At 44.1% G+C, this 24,402-nt stretch overlaps 1 long non-coding RNA gene across 1 annotated transcript; it reads right to left on the reverse strand.

Moving 5' to 3' along the window:
* Positions 1 to 4,464: 4,464 nt before the first annotated feature.
* LOC123582729 lies at positions 4,465 to 8,597 on the reverse strand. Its single transcript, XR_006704528.1, has 3 exons — positions 8,360 to 8,597; positions 6,352 to 6,514; positions 4,465 to 5,116 (listed from the first exon to the last, which is right to left on the reverse strand). It is a non-coding gene; the product is annotated as an uncharacterized LOC123582729 (long non-coding RNA).
* Between the last annotated feature and the right edge of the window lie 15,805 nt (positions 8,598 to 24,402).

Consider the following 24,402-nt stretch of genomic DNA (forward strand, 5'->3'; position numbering starts at 1 on the left):
GCTTAAAAGACAGGCAAGAGGGCTGTGGAGGGAGAATAAACAAGAACGAGGGAGAGAGCGGGAGACTCTGGCTTCGTCTGAGTGCCAAATGGTAAATAAGCCCTTTTTATGGGCTCCTTTGGTCTCAGCGCTACAAAGGCTTCTCTAATTGAGGGAGGAAGCAGACAAAAAGACAGTTTTAAGTGACATTCGATTCTTCCTGAGGAATGCTAAGGTTTGTGGTTGATCTGGAGAGCAGATAGTAGGGATTCTCCAGTCACTCTTCCAACCCAGAATGGAGTGTTTAGGAATTTTTTCTTGCAGCACACGCCTGGTGTTTCCCTCAGTGGGTTTTCCGTTCTGTAGGCAGCTGGTACAAGCCCAGGAACCAGGGTCTGAAACCGCATCTAGCTGCCCATCATGTCTACACCAGACAGGTCCCCCCAGGTCAGCTGGGAATGGCCCCGGAGGTGTGAGAGCTTTACGATACATTGCAGGTAGTTTCAGACCACGTACCCCTGAACCCTGAGTTGCGCTGGGGTCCCACAAATGTTTGATTCAAGGACCTTTAAAAACTATTTTTACCTTTAAAACAAGGGAAACACATGCTCAAATGTCTCCTATGTCAAATTTTAACAGATCAGAACAGCAACAAGTTAACTCGTGTGCCTGGACTTTTTAAACACCTCGGCCTGGGGCACCTGGGTGGCTCAGTCAATTGAGTGACCAACTTTTGGATTCAGCTCAGGTCATGATCTCATGGTTCATGAGATCGAGCCCCACGTCTGGCTCTGTGCTGACAGCACGGAGCCCGATTGAGATTCTCTCTCTCCTTCTCTCTCTGCCTTTCCCCTGCCCCTTCTCTCTCTCTCTCTCTCTCTCTCTCTCTCGCTCAAAATAGATAAATATTTAAAAACCTACGCCTATGAGTGTCTCCTTGACAAAACTCGTGATAACCTCACATTACAAATAGTTTTAGCGTTTTTTTTAATGCATTCTGGATGCTTTTTATTTAAGTTCTCTCTCTGTGATAAATGATATTAACAGATGTTAAATATTGGTAGTAATTCAATTTAATTTTTGTTTTAAATCCAACTATTCCTCTTTTGGGCTTTGCATCAATTTATTTGAAGAGTATCTAGAGATTGCAATATGAGCTAATTTAAAATGGTTACCATTTGCAAATACTTATCTGGATGAATTAGAATTTTCCCTATACTGTTTTAACCGAACAAAACAAATGCTATACTAATAAAGCCAGGATAATGTTTATCAGCAGATTTCATTAACAGATACAATAGATTTCTATTGTCGGGAAAAGTATATACAAAACAGCGTAAGCTTTGGCGTCTCTTATGGGCTGAACTGTACCCCTCTCGCCCCCACCATTCATTATGTTGAAGTTCTAACACGAGTAGCTTAGGATATAGCCATATTTGGAGATAAAGTTTTTAAAGAGGTCGTTAAGTTAAAATCAGGCCGTAGGGGTGGGGTCCCAATCCAATCTGACTTTCATCCTTATAAGACGAGGGGATGTGGACACACAAAGAGATACCAGAGATGTGTGCCCCCAGAGGAGGCGCTGTGTATAAAGACACAAGGAGAAGCCAGCCATCTGCAAGCCAGGAGAAAGGCCACAGGAGAAACCAAACATACCAATACCTTGGTCTCAGACGGCTAACCTGCAGAACTGAGAATATAAATGTCTGTTGTCAAAGCCACTCACTCGGTGGCATTTTAGTCAGGCAGCCTGAGCTGACTAATACCGAGCTAAAAACAACGAAGTCTGAAATTTCCATTCCACTACATGGTCTTTTTTTTTTTTTTAATAGCTTATTGAGATACAATTTGCAAACATAGATTGTATCTGTTTTAAGTTGTATAATCCAATGGTTTTTAGTGTATTTACAGAGTTGTGCAGCCCTCATCACTCTACCTTTGTAATCCTGAGGAAGACACTTAACTTCTCCAGGCCTTCATTTCTTCCTCTGTAAAATGGGGCTAATACTGTCTACATGGCTTTACTTGATAATTTAATGATATAACATGAAGCATGTGACACGTGTTCCTTCTTCCCTCGTTGTTGGTGAATTTGTACCCTAACCCAATCAAGTCTCAAATCCTTGATACTTAACGGCTCCAACTTTCCTATCAAAGCTCCTTGCACAACTTGGCATTGTAACGCTTTTCACTCCTGCTTACGACCTCCTAACCCAAGGGTGTAATAGTTAGCCATGGGTCCCCAAATACAGTCTTCTGTTGTGTGGTAGGCAGCCACTAAGGTGGCCACCAAAGTTTCTGCCTCCCGGTATGCATGTCCCTGCATAATTCCCTTTCCTTGAGTTTTAGATGGACCTAGTGACTCACTTTTAATGAACAGAACACAGCAGAAATAATGGGATGTCCCTTCTGACATTAGGTGACCAAAAGCCTGGGGCTTCCTTCTTGGGTATCCTCTCTGGCTCTCTCACTTACGCACTTACCCACAGCTACCATGTTTTGAGCTGCCCTGTGGAGAGCCCACGTGGCAAAAAAACTTCTGTCTCTAACTAGCTGCCCGTAGGGACCTACGCCCTGCCAACAGCCAGGTGCATGAGCTTGGATGATCCTCCCCCAGTCATGTCTTGAGATGATCACTGCCATGATCTATGCCTTCATTGGAGCCTGAGGAGAGACCCTGAGCCAGAAACCCCAGCTAAGCTGCACCAGGAATCTTGACTCACAGAACCCGAGACAATAAACGTTTGCTTTTTTCAGTTACTTAAAGGAGTAAATTACGGGGTAATTTTTTTACACAACAGTTCGGAACCAATACACCCACCTTCAGTGCTGTAGAAGGAAAAGGGTCCAAACCAGGCTGACCCCTTTGGAAAAGATCCTACTCTGCTCAACGCCCAGCACACTGTCCGTGGTCAAGTAACTACCAAGTAACATCAGCCCACACTTGGTCTTTACGGATTTGCTAACAGGGTATCTGGGTGGCTGGGCTGGTGAAGTGTCTGACTCTTGATCTCAGCTCAGGTCTTGGCCTCAGGGCCATGAGTTCAATCCCCATGTTAGGCTCCACGCTGGCTATGAAGCCTATTTAAAAAAGAGAGAGAGGGAGAGAATTTGCTAAAAATTTCAGTTGTTTATGGATGCTCCCTCTTTATGTGTCCTCATGTCTCCCGGGAGGGGCTTACTACCCTCCAACAATGGAATTCAGTTGGGTTGCTCTATGACCTCAGCTCCCTCATAAGCTCAAAAAAAGCTCATGACTTTATCAATTATCCAGCTTTTTCTCATTGTCAGGCCAGAAGCAATGTTCTCTGTGGCCATCTACATCTTAGATAGAAGTGGAGCCCCAGACTGGGTTTGAGTTTTGATTTCTCCCTTCCTTTCCTTCTGCCCAGGTACTGTGACCCAAAAAAGCCCACTTGACCAATAAGACAAGGAGGCCTGGATTCACTTGGAGTCTGAGGTCCATGACTGACTGGCCCCACATATTCCATTTACCTCTAAAAGCAGATGTGCCTACAGATCTGGAGGCTAGAAAAGGGAGTTGCCCTACCAATGGGATTTAAAGACCATCACGGCTGACCTTCAACTACTCTTAAATCCCCACCGTTGAGTCTGAGACCCAGTCTGTTGAAGGCAGGCCAACACAGGAAAAAATAACAAACCTGGATGTAGGAGCTTTGGGTTTTTGTCCAGTTATGCACTAATCGGGCAATGTGTCTGGGGCAATTCACTTCAATTATCGGTGAATTACTTTTCTTATCCATTAAAGAAGGACCTAAATGATAGTCCTTATGACAATGTAACAATTAAATTCTGGGGTGCCTGGGTGGCTTAGTCAGTTGAGCACCTGACTCTCGGTTTTGGCTCAGATCATGATCCCAGAGTCGTGGGATCGAGTCCCACATCAGGCTCTATGCTGAGTGTAAAGCCTGCTTGAGATTCTCTCTCTTTCTGCCCCTCTCCCCCACTATCTCTCTCTCTCATAAAAAAAAATTTAAATTCCAAATTTAGCGAAAAGAGGCTTCTTTTCTCCTCTGATTTGCATTTGTATGACTCTGGGCTTCTTCGGAAGAGTCGATTGTTTCCTTGGACAACAAGGTCAAGAACTGCCATAACTATTTTTCTTAGATCTGCACAATTCCCATGTTTTTCCATTTTTTAAAAAAATAATTTCCCTGTTTCCCCCATCCCCCAACACACACACACAATCTAGAGGAATGGACACGTGGCCTGGACCCAGCCAATCCTAGTACTTCAATCCCTCAGCAAACAATGTTTGGTCTAAGAAATGGGCATAGGGGAACCCTTCTCTTGGATTACCATAAAGATTCTGGAGAAGGTGTTTTTTTTTTTAATTTTTATTTTTTTATGTTTATGCATTTTTGAAAGAGAGAGACGCAGCACAAGCAAGGGTGGGGCGGGGTGGGGGGGGGGGTGGGACACAGAATCTGAAGCAGGCTCCAGGCTCTGAGATGTCAGCACAGAGCCCGACGCAGGGCTCCAACTCACGAACTGTGAGATCACGGCCTGAGCCGAAGGCGGACGCTTAACCGACTGAGCCACCCAGGTGCCCCTGGAGAAGGTGGTTTAACGGCGGTGTTTGCTAACCCAGGAGAATGTGCATTTAGGGATGCTGGCTATCGTACAGAGGAAACCTTTCTCAGAAAGAAGCCAAGATGAGAAAAAGAGAAAGAAAGAAAGAAATCGAAAAGTCTCTGGTAGGGTTGTATTGCAGTTCCGATTTCTAAGACTCCGATCTCTGCAGCTCTTCTTTAGATTCTGTGATAAACCTGGTATCTTTCCCAGGCATGTGAGTTGGTTAATAAAGATGGTTTGAGTTGAGTTTCAGTCACGCGCAAGTCAAACAATCCTGATAAATACAGAGATCGAGAAGGTGTGGGGGTAATTAAAGCCCCGGCTGGAAGGCTTCAGACCAAAGGGAGGGAACTCTGCAAGGCAGAGGATCCGGGGGCCCCAGGCAAAGCATCCAACTTGATTCCTTTCCAAATGTACATGGCTACAGATTGCCAACGACTTCTTGGAAGGTGGAGAAAGAACATAGGCTTATTTTATGCAAGATCCCAAACTCTCAGGCGGCAGGGTGACCTGGGCATGGTTTCTTTCAAGCTGCATTTGTCTGTGAAAACCAATTGGTAAAGCAACCTGTAACCATTGAAGTGACTAGCTAACAGAGTAACCTGCGATGTCTCTAATTTGGGCAGCTCCTGCTTTTCAAGTGCAATGTGGCTCCGGAGACAATATCATTGATTAGATTGTCACGTTACAAAATCCCAAGTGCAAGTGTGCTCAGCGGTGGCATTGTGTTAGAGGGGAAAGCGTGGGGGTTGGAAAAGCATTAAAAGCAGAGTCAGACATCATACTCTCTCACCCAATCCCCACTATGTGCAAGGGTGAAGGGTGTCACCTCAGTGTTCGAGCCATGAGACTCTAACAGCTCCTATGGGGATAGAGCCAATAGCCTTGGCCTTGGTCTCATTAGTACCAAGCTCTAGCCAGCTGAATTAATCATAGAAATGAACACTTGTCCATGTAAGACACGTTTTCCCAGGGCACTTAAGCTCTGGGTTTAAAGGGAAGTTACATGAATAGTTGCAATCCATATTTTGCTGAGTTTTTCTACTCTGCTTGCTCTAATGGAATATCCAACTTCCTAACAAGCTCCCCAGAATTATGTCTGGGACCTCTTGAGGGGATTTTGCCATGCACAGAAATAAGCCCTGACGGCTCTAGTGTGGAGTTCACCTCCAAACTCTTTTTTCCATCCTCCTTCTCCATCACCCAAAGGATTGCCATTGTGTGCTTTGGACACCGGCAATGCCCCCAACACCATACTCCACAGATATAAAGAAAAATCTTCCTCTAATTCCTAACACCCCACTACAGGAACCACTTGTGCACCGTGTAAGCACTCGCACACAACCCTTTAGTGACAAGGTCTGTCAAAGTGATCCCACAGAAGTGCTGTGCTATACCCCAAATCTTAAAGGGACCCTTTATACAGAGTGCCATTTTCCGTTCCTATATAGAGTTCTTTTATTTCCCAAGGACCCAGGGGAATCCATGGGGTTCCACGGGGAACCAGGCTCCAAAACAGCTCCCACCCTCTCCTCCAGCCCCGTGCCTCCCCGCCTGAGTGCGCCCTTCACCCGCGAACCCACCTCTCCCTGCCATCATCCAAAGCATACTCCAGGGCGGTCCATGATCAGTCCGTAGTTCACCAGCTTTGGGCTTCACTTTGATGTTTTGGAGGCATGTGCGTAATCTCTACTTTTGCATAGCGGGACAGACAATACAGCAAATGCTCTTGAGCTCAGGAATGTTTGTGGAGGAAGACTCATTGCCTCAGCTCACCTTAAAGAAGGGGTCACAGTCCAGCATGCCTCACAGTAGAGTGGAGAAGATGAATATGATAGAGATCAACTTAAGATGACAGGCTGGAATTTCTTTATTTTTCTCTGTTCCTTGCCTGACATCTTACGGAGCTCTGTAGGAACCACTGACATAGAAAGTCTAGCTGCAAAGCCAAAGAAACCAAATGGGTTGGGACTACATACAAGCCACCGTCTAGGGAGGTCAGTCTTTAACAGAGAGTGCTACAAGTTCTTGGACTACGTGGTAACTTTTCAGATTCAAATTCAAATCCAACTCTTCAGTACCGAGGCCCCCTTATTTTTCTAATCCTGTGTTAGGAACTTGCTTCCACATTGTCCCATTTAATCTCCATGATTAAACTGTGCTATAGCTATGATACTGGAAACAAACTATATTGCTTTGCCATTTGTCCTGTAAGTAACGCATGTTCACTCTAAAGCAAACAACCAACCATCAAAAAGATAAAAGGAGACATTTTAAAATTGTTTATCATTCCTGGGGCACCTGGCTGGCTCAGTCGGTTAAGCATCCGACTTTGGCTCAGGTCATGATCTCATGGTGCATGGGTTTGAACCCTGCGTCAGGCTCCGTGCTGACAGCTCAGAGCCTGAAACCTGCTTCAGATTCTATGTGTCTCGCTCTCTCTGTCCCTCCCCAGCTCGCATTCTGTCTCTCTCTCTCAAAAATAAACATTACAAAAATTTTTAAATAAAAATATCTATCATTCCTACACCTAAAGTGTTTTAATACTTTGATATATATGATATATATTATTCTACCCTATCTTCCTATGCATCTATAACATGTAACTTTATGATATAATTTTAAGCTACTTTTTTTTCAGAACAAGATAATAGTGAATATTTTTCCTTGACATTAAATATAATTTTTTTCTACCACATGCTAAAGTTACACGAAGTTCCATCATATACCCATACCATGATACATTTAACTGATTCCCCATTGTTGGAAACTTAAGCTGTGCCCAATTTTTAGTTATTATAAAGGTGCTTTGATCAACATTTTAAACGCAAAATCTTTGCACATAGTCTTGATTATTCCTTTCAGATTGATTCCTACAAGTAGAATATGGGTCACAGCACAGTATAATTTCAAGGCTTTTCTTCTGTATTTCCAAATATCCCTCTGGAAAAGTTGCAGCAATTTACATGGCCACAAGTGGTATTAAAAAAAAAAAATACTTATTTCCCTGCAACACTGCCAGCATTTTTATTTTTATCTTCGCCAATTTTTTGGAAGAAAAATTAACTTCCAGTTGTTTAAATGTGCAACTCTTGACATTTACCAGGGAGGTTCGATATGTTTTTCATGGGTTCACTGGCCATTTATTTACATTTCTTCTTATGTAAAGTGATGTTCATTTCTTTTGTCTGTTTTCTATTAACTTGTTCCTCTTTTTCTTGTTGATTTCTAAATGCTTTATGAAATCTTCCATATGCATCATAAATATCTTGTGATTAACTCTTTCATAGGTACCAAAAGTATGGTCTTCCCGTTTGCTTTTGAATATTATTTAGTATTTGGTATACATAAGCGATCATGATAAATTTTTACGGAATCAAATTATTCCGTATTTTTCTTTAGGGTTTTTGCACTTCCCAGCACACTTAGAAAGGCCTCCCAAGATCTTTTTTTTTTTTTAATTTTTTTTTTCAACGTTTATTTATTTTTGGGACAGAGAGAGACAGAGCATGAACGGGGGAGGGGCAGAGAGAGAGGGAGACACAGAATCGGAAACGGGCTCCAGGCTCTGAGCCATCAGCCCAGAGCCCGACGTGGGGCTCGAACTCACGGAGCGCGAGATCGTGACCTGGCTGAAGTCGGACGCTTAACCGACTGCGCCACCCAGGCGCCCCTCCCAAGATCATTTTAAACATGACCTCACCATTTTTTAAAACTGTGAGATTTTTTTTTTTTTTTCACATTTTAAGCTTTACTTTGGGTGTGGTCTGAAGCAGAAACCTACCTTTATTAAATGGCTAGTCATGATCACAGAATCCATTCTCTTCCCACTGACCTGGAAGGTCAGTGTGATCCCATAAAAAAAAATCCGGTTATACTGGGAGGCTCTTTCTATGCCGTTTTGTTGATTTCACACTGAGTGTCTCTCATCATTCTCGAGTCCTGCCTTTTCCATTTATCCTGCGAGACCACTGGGAGCTGACTCCTTTTCTACACAAAATGAAGACAAGTCACCTGCTTCGAGATCTCCTTGAAAAGCAAAGAGCGAACATAATGATTAACCGCGGATATTTTTAAATCTAAGGGTGTCATTTCAAAGGAAACCATTCCTAAAGAAATGGACTTTAATCCCAGTGTTTTTGTTACTATTAGCCATTAGCAACTGAAAGGGGGTGGGGTGAAGTCCTGCTAAAACACTTGTCTCTCTCTCCGTTAACCCTTGAGTTGCACGGAAATGCAGTTAAAGGAAGGTGGGAGTTGGCCAGAATAGCAATGCTGTACAAGTCACATATACGAAGCAGAGAGCAGTGACCTATCCATATGGCCATTTTCATCCGTTGCCGCCCCTTTCAAATGGCAGAGAAAGAAGCCACTTATGATATTGGGTAGTGTAAATAGGCCTTTGACCCTGCACCAAAGACCTCTATCACTCACTGTTTTGAATCTGTTTCTGGTCAACTCGGTTGGCCCAAATGCAGCTCTAATGAGACTTGAGGTCACGGGTTCAATACCAGTGTGGTCTAATTACCAATAAGTCAACTGTTTCAGGGTCTCCGTTTGTATTTCTAAATCAAGCCAGCGGTTTTGCATATGCCCAGCTTTGGTCACTCAGGGGACAAGGTGAGAGAGCCCAGATAAATCAGAACACATCTCCCACCCTACCGGGACGTGCTCTCGATGCCCTGCTGTTGGCAGGTCGGTAGCAGGATTTTGGATATGAGCAAGGAGGGCACATTTTTATATTGGAACGACAGCCGTCAGGAATTGGAATATTCTCCACCCCACCCTGCCGAGGATAACTCCCGTCTCAGAGGACTTATTATTCTTCTTTAGAGGACAGAGATGGGGGGGGCAGGGGGTGGGTGGGTGGAATCCGGTGCTTTAACAGGAATGTTTCAGTAACCACTGATACCTACAGGGAAAATCAAAAAATTAAATGGAGAGGCCACCCTCCTCTTTAATTTCATTATGAAGTAAATAAAACATGTTAAAGACAACTCGGAAAACAAGCAAAGGAAGACAACATCCAATCTCAGCTACACAACACGGGCACGATTAGACATTCTAGACGTTACTTTTCATGATCCTTTCAACGCCTTGCACAAATAGCACTTTCCAGGAGGAATAAACATTTTTCGAGAGAATGGGACTCACCTACCATCTCTAACAAAGCTATTATTTTCACTTTTCCCTGAAAGGCTTCCAGGCCTCACCCACAGAAGCACTGTGTTCTGAGTGACCCCTTCTAAATGCACAGGCCCTCAAGGGTGTCGACCCATCAACCCCGCGAAAGGCCCATATTCAAAATCTCCCAGGAAATAGAAGACGCCCCAGGATTCCCGAGGACGCTTACACTTCACACACTAAAGAAGTTTCTAATCACAAGTATTCAGCACGCTGTCATTTGGAAGACATCAAGGGGGCGGGGGGGGGGGGGAGGTTGCAGGGGGGGTAAGAAATAAGTCCTCCCGCCTAATGCGACTGCGCAGAATTGGCGTCTCCCCTTTAGAACGTACTGTAATTTCTCATGGAAACACTTTGTGGAAAGCCAGTCATATATCGTAGCCCCTAAGTATGAAACCACGGGTCCCTCCAACCACACGAAACAGCTGTGCCCTCAGAGGAAAGGTCATCTGCTGCAGTCGTGTTTCTTTTTACTTTTAAAGAAATGTCAGGCCATGTTTTATGCGGTCCTTATGACAGGGTGCTGTTTATTGTATCACTAAGCTGCCATAACTTCAGGACGAGGAAACTGCCTTTATTTGGAGAGTATATATCTTTCTGACTTGCAGGAAAGATGAAAATTAAGAACGGCCCTTTTTCGGAGTGGGTCTAAGTATTCTTTGACAGTCTCCTACAATATTTCAAACATCTTCGTCAGACCCATAAAACCTGATGCTGGCCTCACTCAGCCCAGCTGAAGCTAGGTCGGAGTTAGGACATTTATCGCAAGTGTGGTGTGAATGCTGCCACTGGGCAGATGTTTTTGACCAAGGACTTTAAACCAGCTTGCTTGGTGACCCCAAGGACAATGAAGCGTACATAAAGAGATCACCCGGCGTTAGGCGGTAATAATGATACCTAATGCTTATCATGTGCCCAGCTCTGTGCCAAGCATTCTACGTGTGTGATCTCAATTTGTCCTCGCATCTGCGAGGACACCATTAATAGTCCTGTGATACGGATAAGAAAGCGAAGATAGAAACTAAGGGGTTCCTGGGTGGCTCAGTCCGTTGGGCGTCCGACTCTGTTTTCGGCTCAAGTCATGATCTCACAGGTCACGGGACTGAGCCCCACGTTGGGCTGTGCCCTGACCGCGTGGAATCTGCTTGGGATACTCTCTCTCTCCCTCTCTCTCTCTGCCCCTCCCCCATTGGTGCCCACTCTCTCTTTCTCTGTCTCAGAATAAATAAATAAAACATTTTTTTAGAAAAAAAGAAAGAAGAAAGAAGAAAGAAAGAAAGAAAGAAAGAAAGAAAGAAAAGGAGGGAGAAAGAAAGAAAGAAAGAAAGAAAGAAAGAAAGAAAAGGAGGGAGAAAGAAGGAAAGAAAGAAAGAAAGAAAGAAAGAAAGAAAGAAAAGGAGGGGGAAAGAAAGAAAGAAAGAAAGGGAGAAAGAAAGAAAGAAAAGGAGGGAGAAAGAAGGAAAGAAAGAAAGAAAGAAAGAAAGAAAGAAAAGGAGGGAGAAGGAAAGAAAGAAAGAAAGAAAGAAAGAAAGAAAGAAAGAAAAGGAGGGGGAAAGAAAGAAAGAAAGAAAGAAAGAAAGAAAGAAAGAAAAGGAGGGGGAAAGAAAGAAAGAAAGAAAGAAAGAAAGAAAGAAAGAAAGAAAGAAAGAAAAGGAGGGAGAGAGAAAGAAAGAAAGAAAGAAAGAAATCAAGGAACTTGCCCCAAGGTCACACTGCTGTAAAGCAAGGGTGCCAGGACTCAAACTCAGACCTCATCACTCTGAGCCACACATGTAATTAACGTATGTTGGTCACATGATGTTCCCCAGGCACTGTGGTCCCACATAACAATGACTGTCTCCACGGTCCTGGCATGTTACTCTTATTATCGAAACTGTATCAGAGAACATAGGTCCCCTCCACATGGTAACTCAACCGTATGACAGCTTGCATTTGGAATCAGTTCTGTGAGACCTCCAACTCCCTACTCTGATGTCCACGTTCTTGACATGGAGAGCTTTCTAGAGGTGAGAAGGAAAGGGAAGGGGAAACGTTTTCAAGAACCCCCTTCAGAACTTGACTGTCTAAGGATCAGTTGGGGAGGGAATGTGACAAAGCCACTCGAGAGTTCTGTTTGAAATCCTTGCCAAATTCCGTTTCAGTGGGTTTTTAGTCTAGAGCAGGTGATTGTTCAGGAACGCCAAGCTGCTTCAGAAATCAGCTTGGGTCTGGACCAAGCTTATGATGGACAAGTGGTTGCTTAACTAGACGCAACCTGGTCGTGTAAGTTAGTCGAGCAGTACTTTGCCCGGGATCGCTCAGCTGGGTGTGGTAGGCATTCAGGCAAGTCTCCTGCCAATCACAAGTCTCTTGGGGGATGGGGACCCCATGAGGTTCAGATCAAGTAGGTGAGGAGCCTGTGAAATCTTTTTTCTGCTTAGATTAAAGCCACGAGGCAGGCCAACAGCTGACGTACACATTTCACTTTCTCTCCCTCCCCTCAGGTTACCCCCCACCCCACATTCCCCTACCTTGCCCTTACTCCCTCTCTCCTCCCTCCTTCCTCAGCCACCCTGAGATGGTGGGAAATCACTGGATAGGTGGGCTGGCTTCCAGCCCTTGCTCTGACACTCACTAGCTTTGTAACTCTAGACACGCTGCTTAACCTATGTCTTTCGACCTCATTGCTTCATTTTTTTTTTTCCAGCGGATTTGTATTAAATGCCAAATGAAATGCTCGTATTTCATCAGCAACATGGGGAGTTACGCCCAGTGGACTCTTCAGTCCGTTCTCGGTTTAAAATGCTGTGACTCCCCCTCTGCTATGACGCTCCTTTCCTTTTCTTTACCATCTTCTTCCTTCCTTCTGTATACTTCCTTCCTCTGTAACCTTGTTCCAGTCCATCTCTGAGGCTCTCTCTGACACCGAAGCAAAGAGACAAAGATAGAGGAGAGAAATTCATAGATGGAGGGATTTTCCTTCCTTCTGTCCTTCCTTCCTTCTGTCCTTCCTTCCTTCCTTCCTTCCTTCTTAAGGAAGGACCCCATGGTACTTTTCTTTGGCTTTGGGGGGCCTAAAGAAACCTCCCTTAATTCATTTGTTCATTCAGGCAAACTTTCTGAGAGTCTACAAGTACCAGCATTTTGTTAGGCATGGTAATGATAATGACCACCAATGGCATCTGGAAAATATTTGCTCACTCTGATACGCAAACCATGGTTCCTTGGGGGAATCCAAGGAGCCGATGCACATTATAATCACTTGCCAATACAGGGATGCCCAAACCAAGCACATGGACGGCCTTAAAAGTGACAGCCTCAGAAGCCCATTGGAATAAAGACTTCCCGAAGATGTGATTCCAATGGCCTGCCAGACCATCGGCAAGTGCCAGCTCTGTGTGTCTAAGGCACCTAGCTCTCCTGCTTGGAAATTCCACAGGGCTTGAGGAATAGTTACACCAGTGCTGCCCAACAGAACTCTAGGATCACGGGAATGTTCTACATCTCTGCTGTCCGATAGCCACACGTAGCTAGTGGCTACCACACGGGGCAGCACAGATACAGAACATTATAAGCTCATAAGAAAGGACATAGGACCCCCCCCCCCCAGACCTGATAAAGCAAATATGTGCAATGTACGTCAGATGATATCGTATCAGATGGGGAGTTACGAGTCATCAAACCCTGACTTGTGGGATTTTTAAATCACTCTTTTTTTTTTTTTTTCAACGTTTATTTATTTTGGGGACAGAGAGAGACAGAGCATGAACGGGGGAAGGGCAGAGAGAGAGGGAGACACAGAATCGGAAACAGGCTCCAGGCTCTGAGTCATCAGCCCAGAGCCCGACGCGGGGCTTGAACTCACGGACCGCGAGATCGTGACCTGGCTGAAGTCGGACGCTTAACCGACTGCGCCACCCAGGCGCCCCGACTTGTGGGATTTTTAAGAAGAAAAGTGCCAAAACAAGAAGGGAGAAATTTTAGTCTTCAGCCGTTTCTGGTGACCCTGGCACATAGTAAGTCTCAGAAACTTCACTGGATGGATGAATGGTTGCTACTCATTCTGATTGGGCTGTTGTGGTTTTTAGAAAGCACAGACACCCATGCACATTAGCTTAAGCAAATGATGGCAGTGGTTGTAGAAAAGCTCTACTTGTTTTACACAGGGGGGGTAGGAACTTTCAGACCTCCAAAATCAGCTAAAGAGAGCTAGGTCTCGGGGTGCCTGGGTGGCGCAGTCGGTTAAGCGTCCGACTTCAGCCAGGTCACGATCTCGCGGTCCGTGAGTTCGAGCCCCGCGTCGGGCTCTGGGCTGATGGCTCAGAGGCTGGAGCCTGTTTCCGATTCTGTGTCTCCCTCTCTCTCTGCCCCTCCCCCGTTCATGCTCTGTCTCTCTCTGTCCCAAAAATAAATAAACGTTGAAAAAAAATTAAAAAAAAAAAAGAGAGCTAGGTCTCACAGCGATTGGGTGGCTCTGGAATACGCCTTCACAACTTTTTTTTTTAAAGACCACGGGGGAGGTGCAGGGGGGAGAAAAGTTACAGAGAGGGACAGAGGCAAACCATAAGAGACTCTTATATGCTGAGAACAAACTGAGGGTTGATGGGAGTGGGGGAGGGGGGAAAGTGGGTGATGGGCATGGAGGAGGGTACCTGGTGGGATGGGCACTGGGTGTTGTATGGAAACCAATTTGACAATTAATTGTATTTTTTTAAAAAGTACCAAGGAAGAATGATATAAAAGATAGCCCTGAGTTAAATGTTACATAATCAAGTCAATACAAAAACCATGCTATTGTAAAAAAAAAAAAAAAAAAAAAAAAAAAAAATTTAATCACCTGATGTCAGACACCTATAAAAACTGTATAAGCACTTTTCTGGGTTTTAGCACTGATAAATGTCAATGATAAAATGATAAAAATGGCATTTAAAGGGTATATCAAAGGCGAGAAGAATAAGGAAATCTTCATACTTGGGGCAAAGGTTGATGCTAATTGATCATGGATCCTGTTCATTTTTTTCCTCCTATTTTATCTCAAGGAGATTGATATTCATATAAGAGAATGCAAACATTTTAAGAGATAAGCCAACGTTATTATAATCCACCTCATTGCCCTCAGCGAGTTCAAATGTCCAGGTCGACACAAGATTCTGCCACCAGAATCTTGTAGAAATAATGAAAGCTGAAATGTTATAGGTATTTTCTGAAAAACTGTGGAGAATGAGAGAGGTCTCAGTAGGCTGGAAAGGATTAAACATTTTCCCAGTTTTCAAGAAAGGGTAGAAAAAAGGCTCCATCAGCTGAAGACCAATAGGCTTGGTGACAGTCTCTAGAGCAATTTCCAAGTGGGTTTAAATCGAAATGGTTTGTGGACACACTTCGAAAGGAAAGCAGTGATCACCAAGAGTCACAATGGGTTCACTAAGAATAAATCATGCCCGTCCACCCTCCATTCTGCCTTTGGCACAGAGAATTGCAAAAACACATACTAAATTGCACTTCAGCAAGGCACTTGACGGGGTCTCTCATTAGATCCATCCTTTGGACAAGATTTGGAAATTTGAGCTAAATGCTGGTACCATTGGACAGATTAGTAAGCACTTGGATGGCTATCCTCAATGAGTTGTGATTAATAGATGGCTGTCAACCTGAAGGGAGGCTTTTATATCATGCCATAGAACTATTTGTCCTTGGCCTGCTCTACTAAACATTTGCATGACTTAGATCATGACAGTGATGGTATGTTTATTAAATCAGCAGATGACAGGAAACTAGGAGGGATAGATAACGAATTTCAGGCCCAAAATTCTCTCAGTCTGAGCAAATGGGCCAACTTCAATAAATTTGCAGTGCAAGGGTCTGCCCTAGTCCGTGTTGACAGACACCCCCTTTGAAAGACCAGATGGGATTAAGCCAGGAAAACCTTGCTTGAGTGATTGAAAACCCAGATTCCACCATTTTCCATGATCAGACCACCAAAAGCAATTTGGTTTCAATCTCTTGACTCTTTTGTTTTGTGGTGAGAATAACATCACAGTATTTTAACTTCATCCTCTGGCTCTTCATAGGACTGACCTCTGGAATGCCTCCTCAGTCTCTTGTCTTCATGCCCTGCTCGCCAATAAGAAGTTTCCAGGTTTCAATCTACATTTAGAGCCCCTAGTACTTTATTCCCCCTTCTGGTGAGGAACTCATAAGGCCAATTCTTGCCATTTGCCTTGTGGGGAGGTTGAAGAGGGCTTCTCTCCTTGGTGACCATCTTAGGTTCACTGCGTGAAGTTGCACTTATCCTCTGTCCAGCAGGCTCTGGTCACGGATGTCATCTAAAAGCCAACCCTTCTTTGCCCCTTAACACTTTGGGACTATGGCCCCTGTGAAATATGATAGGTTATTATAGTTGGTTGCATTCTAAAACCAGTAAGACAAGCCCTGGAGCAGCAGTAGCTTGTGTCCAGTTGATTGTGAACCTAAAAGCCAATGTGATCCTAAGATCTGCTATCAGAAATAATGAGTCTGTCATAAAGAAAGTGATCCCCAGGGGCGCCTGGGTGGCGCAGTCGGTTAAGCGTCCGACTTCAGCCAGGTCACGATCTCGCGGTCCGTGAGTTCGAGCCCCGCGTCGGGCTCTGGGCTGATGGCTCAGAGCCTGGAGCCTGTTTCCGATTCTGTGTCTCCCTCTCTCTCTGCCCCTCCCCCGTTCATGCTCTGTCTCTCTCTGTCCCAAAAATAAATAAACGTTGAAAAAAAAAAATTAAAAAAAAAAAAAAAAAAGAAAGTGATCCCCTTGTTCCCCTTTGTGCTGATTAGACCATGCTGGGTACTACATGGAGAAACACTATCAAATTGAAACTTCCTTGGAGAATAGCTAGCAGAATTCAGATGCTTGAAACTAGAGCGCCTGGGTGGCTCAGTCGGTTGAGTGTCCGACTCCTGATTTTGGATCAGGTCACGATCCCATGGTCATGGGATCAAGCCCCATATCAGGCTCTGCACTGAGCCTGAAGCCTACTTGAGATTCTCTCTCTCTCTCTCTCTGTCTCTCTCTCTTTCTAACCTTCTGCCTCTCTCCCCTACTTGCGTGTACGCTCGCTCTCTCTCTCTCAAATTAAAAAAAAAAAAAAAAAAGGCTTGAAACCAACAGAATAAAAGAAACATTGAAAACTTTGGGTGTTTAGTTCTGAAAAGAACTTAATAATTGCCCACAGATTTTAGGTTTGACATATAATGGGTTGGAGTTATTCTACCAGACAAAGGAAGCATCAATAAGTGAAAACTACAGAAAATCAGATTTCTTGCAACAATCTCTAACAATTAGAGCTATCCGAGACTGGCCCAGGCTACGTTAGGATGTTCTGAATTCCCTGTTGCTAGAAGTGCTCAAAAAGAGACAATCTATTATCTATAATGTCGCAGTTGAAATGCATGAGCTGGCATGTAGTTAACTAGAAAATCTTTAGGGCCCTTTACACTCTGGGTCTATGATTTTATAACTATATAACTGATTTAACTTGGGCTATTTTTTTCCTAATTCTTCTTGTCTACTATTCCAAAAATATGTTCTAGAGAAGATATATGGCCTCTTTTTTTTTAAGTTTGTAAGGCCAGGCAGAGGAAAATTGGGGAAGACCAAGGTTAATCCTTTTTTGAAGATACAGCTGGTAAATATCTGCTAGGGTCTACAAAATTCTCTTCATCATTTGTAACAATCCTTGCCCCCGTCCTAGCTCCCTTGGGTCCTCTGAAATATGGCTTCAGTTCTGTTGAATTCTGTTATCAGACTCTGAACAACAGGTCAGTTTTCCTCCCAAGCTTTCCTCTTCACAGATAGGAAGCAATCCAGGACAGTGTGGCCAAGCGTGGTGGACGGGGCCTCGCTCACTCAGTCACTGTAACCCACACAACCACCTGATTGGCTCCTTCATATTCCAGACGAGAAGGGGAACAGAGAAAGGAGGGAGTCATAACATACAAGAGGCTGACGAGGCTCATCCCTCTTCCTGCATCAGTCCATGGCCATTCTGCTGTTGGGCTTCCTTCCATCCCCGGGCCTGTCTCTCCACTAAATAGCCTCAAGGTGACTCCCATCTCTCTCCCACGACTCTCGGCCATCCTTCCCAAGTAAACACTCTGTCTGCATCACTAGCAATTTCTGTCCAAAACCACACATCTTTCACCTTTCACACATCTTTCAAACAATTGTCTCCAGCCAGGGAAGATATGATTATTTTCATTGTTATTGTTACCATCCCTACATCCTGAAAACTTACAATGTCAATGCTTTAAGTCACTTCCTTTAACAGATGAGGAAACAAGCCACGATAAAGAATACTGAATAATCGACGAGTGTCAGAGCATGCTCTAGAAAGAACTTAAAATATGTGGATGGAAGGTGAAACCAGGTAACAATAAAAGATCGTTTCAAATCTAAGGAAACAGAAAAAGAGAGAAAGAAAGAAGGAAAGAAAGAGAGAGAGAGGGAGGGAGGGAGGGAGGGAGGGAGAAGGAAGGAGGAAGGAAGGAAGGAAGGAAGGAAGGAAGGAAGGAAGGAAGGAAAAGGATGGAAGGAGGAAGGAAAGAAAAAGGGAGAGAAGGAGAGAGGGAGGGAGGAAGGAAAGAAGAAGAGAAGAAAGGAGGGAGAGGGAAGGGAAGGAAGGAGGGAAGGAGGGAAGGAAGGATGGAGGAAGGAAGGAAGGAAGAAGGGAGGGAGAGAAGGAGGGAGGGATGGAAGGGAAAGGAGGGAGGAGAGAAGGAAAGAAGGTGGGGGGAAAGAAAGTAGAATGGTGGTTGCCAGGGACCGGGGGAAGGAGCCCCTGGGAAGTCATTGTGCAAGGGTGCAGAGTTTCAGATTTAGCTGATGAAATGAGTTCTGCAGATGGATGGTGACGATGGGGGCGGAGCAATGTAAATGCAGTTTATACCACTAAACTATACGTACAAATGGTTAAGAGAGTAAATGTGATGTTAGGTGTAATTTTAGCACAATACAAAAAATGGAAAAAGAAAAGATCTTTTCAAACCTAAATTTTGACTCTATGATTTTCAATTAGCACTTCAAGAATCGGCACACAGTTGACATGCATGTCACGGGAATCTAAGACGTGATGTGAAAGTAGGTGAGGAAGTAAGGAAGCCATGCATCTCGGCAGGCAAGTCATAATTCTCGTGGACAAGAGAATCTCCTCACTCAGTGGTTACCCACATTCAACAGCCACCTTTCCCAGCCTTGGATTTCTGGAATCTCAGCCAACAATAGATTCAGAACAGCACCTCCTAAGAGAGTTGGATGCGGCAGGGAAAAGACGTTAGGGCAAGACACAGAGTCTAGAAAAGATATTGGATAATGATTAAAAGCATACCCCAAACTCATAAAAGTCAGCAGGCTGAGGCCATTTGGTGCTGGAGCAAAGGACTCTTCACAGCCCAGTAGGCCCTGTGGGCCTGGGACCATGACTGATGCACATAACCAAGTCATCAAAGCATCATTTAAAAAGTTAAATGATGTCCAAGGTCTTAGCTGATGAAAGGCGAGAGTATCAGATACCTTTTAGGACTATTCTCATAAGATGCTTCGAGTTTTTCTCTGGGTTTGCATGTCAAATGGAGTGTGTTCAGTTGTCTGGAAGGCTCACTGATACAGAAACTCTCGTTTTCCAATGATGCCTGATACCAGAGAGTTCCAGAAAGTTCAGTTCTTGTACTGCTTCCTTTCAAGGCGATGGAAGTAAGCTCCAGGGGGGTTCCTCCCACTACTTATGTTGCCTCGCTCTTGTATGTGTGCTTTTAGTCAAGTTCACCCACACGGGCTGTTCAGAACCAGATATATCAACGCAAACAACAGGCGGCCCATCCTCTAGGCTTGATGAAGGGCAACCACCTCTGAGAAGCTGGTGGGTAAACAGTGCTCAGTGGGCGTCCTCTCAACTCAATGGAAACAACCTGAGCCAACCACATCCTCCCTTTTGGAAAGAATAAATGCTATGACATAAAGAGACGGTGAGCTAATTGAGCTCAGTGCCCTGTTCCAAAGCTGCTATATCCCTGGATATGTCACTTAGAATGCTTACCAAGACCACCAGCAATTTTTAAGGAGACTTCAGTATCCACAGTCCTCAAGTGACATCATACGTTTCTTGAGCAAGGGATAGCCTGAGCTGCACCAGAAATGGGCACCTGACCCAAGGTCGGCCAATCCAGAGACTGATCCCAACCGGTGAGGTGACCTGGCATAAAACAGTCAACCCACGAGGTGATGAGCCATCTCACTCTCCCATCAGAATTTGAAAGGGAAATTATGGAGAGATTCAGCCAGTGTGCCGGGATACATACCGAGTAAGAAATCCTTCCTCTCGGTCCTCATGGAGCTCCCAGAAGAGTGGCGTTGCGGGCAAGTAAACGCCGTTGCCGTCATTGCCACGAAATTGTGTGATGCGTGCAAACTGGTGCCGCCACCATAGAAAACAGGGTGGAGGTTACTCAAGAGAATTAAAAACGGAAATACCACGTGATCCCAGAAATCTACTTCATCTGAAGAAAACCACCACACCGAGTCGAAAAGACCTGGCGACATGTTTATGGCAACCTTATTCCCAACAGGCAAGAACACGGAGGCAGCCCGAGTGTCCATCAGCGGAGGTGTAGATAAAGCGAATGTGTATAAATGCAACGGGATATCACTCAGCCGGAAAAAAAGAAGGCAGCCTTGCCATTTGCAACGACATGGATGGACCCTTGGGGGTATTATGCTGAGTAAAATAAGTCAGCCCAGAGAAAGACAAAATACTGTAGGATCTCACTCATATGGAGAATCTAAGCAAACAAACAAAAGCAAAAACGCACACACAAAAAAACCGGAACTCGTAGATACGGAGAACAGATAGGAGGCTGCCAGAGGCAGGGGGTGGGGAGGAGGTGTGGACGAAACGGGTGGAGGAGGTCAAAAGGTGCAAACCTCTAGTTAGAAGATAAATAAGTCGTGGGATGTACACGTATAGCAGGATGACTATGTTTAACAACACCGCTTTGCATATTTGAAAGTTACTAAGAAAGTACATTTTTTTTAATGTTTATTGATTTTTGAGAGAATGTAAGTGCGAGGATCAAAAGCAGGCTCTGCTCCAAGAGGGGGTTCTCGAATTCACTGAACCAGGAAATCATGACCTGAGCTGAAGTCAGAAGTCGGATACTTAACTGACTGAGTCACCCAGGCACCCCTAAGAAAATATATCTTAAAAGTCTTCATCACAAGAAAAAGAAATTGTAGGGGCGCCTGGGTGGCTCAGTCATTGGGCGTCCAGCTTCGGCTCAGGTCATGATCTCGCGGGCCGCGAGTTCGAGCCCTGCCTGGAACTCGGAGCCTGGAACCTGTTTCGGATTCTGCGTCTCCCTCTCTCTCTGACCCTCCCCCGTTCATGTTCTGTCTCTCTCTGTCTCAAAAATCAGTAAACATTAAAAAAGAATTTTTTTTTTAAAGTAAAAGAAATTATAGCTATGTGTGGTGATGGATGTCTCCCTGACTTATTGTGGTGATCACTTCACAATACGTACATATCTTAGATCATTACGTTGTACACCTGAAACTAACATAATATTAAATGTCAAACTATATCTCAATGAAAAACAAAGTTACACCACTCTCCTGCTAAAAACTTTTCTATGACTCCCTAAGGCAACTAGAAAAAAAACACCCACACTTCCTCCTCTGGTCTACAAGGGCCCAGAAGACCCAGGCACACGTCTTTCCCCACACTTCTACATGGCATTCAGATCTCAGCTCCAGTGCTGTCCAGAACCATCCAGGAGTCTGAGGCTAGACTCCTCTCTCTACATTTTCATGTATTTTTTGAGTGGTCAATGTTTTTCCAGCACATTAAAGTAGTTGGAAAAATATCGAAAACTTAAAAAGCACATTAAGACTCACATTATTTTAAGTTTAAATATTGTATTTATACCAAGCTAGAATGTACTGGCTTCAACAGAAGCAAACTCACCAGGAATATGTTCAGAACTTGCTTCTCAGCTGATCTCATTTTCAAATGAGAGAACTGCCATGTTTGACATCTCTTGAGGGAGGATCTTAGATAATTTTTCAGTTTTTAATGTTTTGCCATCTCCTCAAAGAGACCTTCCCTGACCCTCTATCCAAGTAGCCTCCCAACCCTGCACCTGCCCAGTTACCTTGGCTATTGTTAGTCTGAGTTCGTTTTAAACATAATTCTATTATTCCAGATCATCTTACTTAGCTTTTAAATTTTTTTAAGTTTTGCCTCCCCCCCAACCCCAACCCAGGTAGAAAACCCATGCACTGTGTTCAGCTTAGTCTCTGCTCTAGCCACAGCACCTATGACACCAGCTGGCACGTGTCTGATGAAATAATATATGTGGGAATAATTTGAGTTATAGACGGTCCTCGAAGCTGTGTGCTTCAAAGAATGTGTGGCATGAAAAGATAAGCTAGCCTAGGACAAAACTCTGGGAGACAACAATATTTGGAGGTGGGGGCGGGGGGGGGAGGAATCTAAAAGGGAATTTAAATATCAAATTTGGTAAGGATGTAGAACAACAGGAACTCTCATTCACTGCTGGTGGGACTGCAAAATGGAATAGCCACTTTGGAAGACTGTTCGGCGGTTTTTGTTTTTTTTTTTTTTACAAAATTAAACATACTCTTATCAGCATATCCTTGCTACGAGCCAGCAGTCATGCTCCTTAGTACGTATCCAAAGCCGTTGAAAATTTATGTCCATAGAAGAACTTGTACACAGATAAGTATAGCAGCTTTATTCGTGATTACCAACACTTGGAAGCGACCGAGATGCCCTTTAGAAGGTAAATGGATAAATAAACGGCGGTGCATCCAGACAATGGAAGAGTATTCAGTGCTTAAAAAAAAAAAAAAAAAAGCCACCCAGTCATGAAAAAACATGGAGGAAACTTAAGACTGAAGAGGAAGCCAATCTGAAAGGGCTACATACCTACATACTGTATGATTGCAACTCTACAGCAAAAAATTATGAAGCCAGAAAAAGATCAGCAGTTGCCAGGAGTGAGGGGAGGGAGAGATGAATAGGCAGAGCACAGAGGACTTTTAGGGCGATGAAACTCCTCTGTATGATACTGCGATGGTGGATACATGCCATTATCCATTTGTCCAAACCCATAGAAGGCACAATACCAGGGGTAATCTCTCATATAAACTATATGGACTCTGGGTGATAACGTGTCAATGTAGTTTCATCGATTGTCACACACATGCCCATGCTGGTGAGGACTATTGATAATGGGGGAGTGAGGGGGCTAGGTATGTGCGGGAGCAGGGGGTAAATAGGAACTCTCTGTAGCTTCTGCTTAATTTTGCTGTGAGCTTACAAATGTTCCAAAAAATAAAGTCTATCAAAAAGGAGGGGGAGAAAAAAGGTATCTGAAAAAGTACGGAGAAGCAGAGAGAATCAAAAGAGCAGTTCTTGCAAAAAGGAACAGATGACGAGGAAAGGTGTGGCAGTCATTGCCTAATGCTCCCAAGAGTTCAATGAAGATAAGGACTATGGGGTGTCTCATGAATTTAGAAAGAGATCATCCTCTACTTTGGCAGGAGCAGATTCACTGGAGGCTTGTGAGTGAAAGCCAGCCATAAACAATAATCACAATTCTAAATGTTTGGCAGTGAAGGGGAAGTGAATAGAGGAAGAGGACAAGGGTGAAGAGACTACTGACGTTTTTAGACAGGAAGAGACATGAACACGTGTAAATATTGATAGGGAAAAGCCAAGAAAAAGAGAGAGGTAAAGAAGGGCAACGTAGGAAGGAGGGTAATTTCTATTCCATCTTCCTCAATAGGTGGCAGTAGGTAGAAACCAAGATGCTGGTGGAGGGATTTGCTTTCAACAGGACGGGAAATTCCGATGCTTCCGTAAAAGGCAGGAAGGCGGGAAAACCATGAATAGGCGTGATGACAAAAATAGATGGTGCCTTCTCTGATGCTTTCTAATTTTTCCTATGAAATTGGAAGCGAGATCTACTGAGGATGAGCTATGAAGTGACTGGGTAGGAGGTTTTATGTCCTCACTTAAATATTTATGGGGCACCTCCTCTGCCCAGGCACTGTCTTGGGTACTTGCAATACATTAATGACAAAAACAAAGATGTCAGGCATTGTGGAGTTCATACTCCAGCATGTGAAGACAGATAAAAAACAATGAACACAATAAATAAGCTATAGAGTATGCTCGAGGGTTCTAAGCACTGTAAGGAAAGAGAGGAGAGAAGGAGGTGAAGAGTGCTAACCAGGGCAGGTAGAGAGCAGCTTACAAATAAAAAGAGAGAGAAAGAGCCGCTTACAACATCAAATAGAAAGGTATAGGTAGGTTCCACCGAGAATAGGAAGTGTGAGAAAATATTTGAGTACGATGAAGGAATTAGATGGATATTCTGGAGGAAGAGTATTTGATGAGGAAGAAAAAGTACAGAAGTTCTAAGGTGGAAACATGTTGGACGCCGCGTAAGTTTCCCGTGGCTGCTGTAACAAATCATCATAAACTTTGTGCCTTAAAACAACACAGAATTCGGGGTCACTTGGGTGGCTCAGTCCGTTGAGCGTCCGTCCGACTCTTGGTTCCAGCTCAGGTCATGATCTCATGGTTCATGAGATCGAGCCCCACATCTTGCTCC

This window comes from Leopardus geoffroyi, chromosome B1, assembly GCF_018350155.1.
Source record: "Leopardus geoffroyi isolate Oge1 chromosome B1, O.geoffroyi_Oge1_pat1.0, whole genome shotgun sequence".
NCBI lineage: Eukaryota > Metazoa > Chordata > Mammalia > Carnivora > Felidae > Leopardus > Leopardus geoffroyi.